General features: G+C 52.8%; 3 non-coding genes across 3 annotated transcripts; all 3 read right to left on the reverse strand.

Moving 5' to 3' along the window:
- Positions 1–120: 120 nt before the first annotated feature.
- Positions 121–239, reverse strand: LOC123178346 (5S ribosomal RNA). The gene has a single exon (XR_006489500.1). It is a non-coding gene; the product is annotated as a 5S ribosomal RNA (ribosomal RNA).
- Positions 240–536: 297 nt separating this feature from the next.
- On the reverse strand, positions 537–655 carry LOC123178348 (5S ribosomal RNA). The gene has a single exon (XR_006489503.1). It is a non-coding gene; the product is annotated as a 5S ribosomal RNA (ribosomal RNA).
- Positions 656–952: 297 nt separating this feature from the next.
- On the reverse strand, positions 953–1,071 carry LOC123178347 (5S ribosomal RNA). Its single transcript, XR_006489502.1, has one exon. It is a non-coding gene; the product is annotated as a 5S ribosomal RNA (ribosomal RNA).
- Between the last annotated feature and the right edge of the window lie 211 nt (positions 1,072–1,282).

Here is a 1,282-nt window from a genome sequence, read left to right on the forward strand (position 1 = left end):
CCCGTGAATCGTGAGCACCCAGCTATGACTTACCGCACTCGTGCAAAATAATAAAACACGGTAAATATATTACTTACACGTGCGTTCTGTTTTGCAAGCGGCGCGAAAAAAATTAAAAAGGGAATGCAACACGAGGACTTCCCAGGAGGTCACCCATCCTAGTACTACTCTCGCCCAAGCACGCTTAACTTCGGAGTTCTGATGGGATCCGGTGCTTTAGTGCTGGTATGATCGCATCCGACATGTTACCCCGGTCTTCGTCCCTTATCCTTGCCCCTCCCAGCTCCACTACAAAGACGATTGCACATTGCTTTGGCCGCTCCCTCTCAACTACGGAGACGAGTTTAACGCGGTTTCCACCCCTCCCTCTCAACCGCACCAGTGCACGCTTGCCGCGCCACAACGCCGACGCTGGGCCCGTGAATCGTGAGCACCCAGCTATGACTCACCGCGCTCGTGCAAAATAATAAAACACGGTAAATATATTACTTACACGTGCGTTTTGTTTTGCAAGCGGCGCGAAAAAAATTAAAAAGGGAATGCAACACGAGGACTTCCCAGGAGGTCACCCATCCTAGTACTACTCTCGCCCAAGCACGCTTAACTTCGGAGTTCTGATGGGATCCGGTGCTTTAGTGCTGATATGATCGCATCCGACATGTTACCCCGGTCTTCGTCCCTTATCCTTGCCCCTCCCAGCTCCACTACAAAGACGATTGCACATTGCTTTGGCCGCTCCCTCTCAACTACGGAGATGAGTTTAACGCGGTTTCCACCCCTCCCTCTCAACCGCACCAGTGCACGCTTGCCGCGCCACAACGCCGACGCTGGGCCCGTGAATCGTGAGCACGCAGCTATGACTTACCGCACTCGTGCAAAATAATAAAACACGGTAAATATATTACTTACACGTGCGTTTTGTTTTGCAAGCGGCGCGAAAAAAATTAAAAAGGGAATGCAACACGAGGACTTCCCTGGAGGTCACCCATCCTAGTACTACTCTCGCCCAAGCACGCTTAACTTCGGAGTTCTGATGGGATCCGGTGCTTTAGTGCTGGTATGATCGCATCCGACATGTTACCCCGGTCTTCGTCCCTTATCCTTGCCCCTCCCAGCTCCACTACAAAGACGATTGCACATTGCTTTGGCCGCTCCCTCTCAACTACGGAGACGAGTTTAACGCGGTTTCCACCCCTCCCTCTCAACCGCACCAGTGCACGCTTGCCGCGCCACAACGCCGACGCTGGGCCCGTGAATCGTGAGCACCCAGCTATGACTTACC

This window comes from Triticum aestivum, unplaced genomic scaffold (genome assembly GCF_018294505.1).
Source record: "Triticum aestivum cultivar Chinese Spring unplaced genomic scaffold, IWGSC CS RefSeq v2.1 scaffold129535, whole genome shotgun sequence".
NCBI classification, from domain to species: domain Eukaryota; kingdom Viridiplantae; phylum Streptophyta; class Magnoliopsida; order Poales; family Poaceae; genus Triticum; species Triticum aestivum.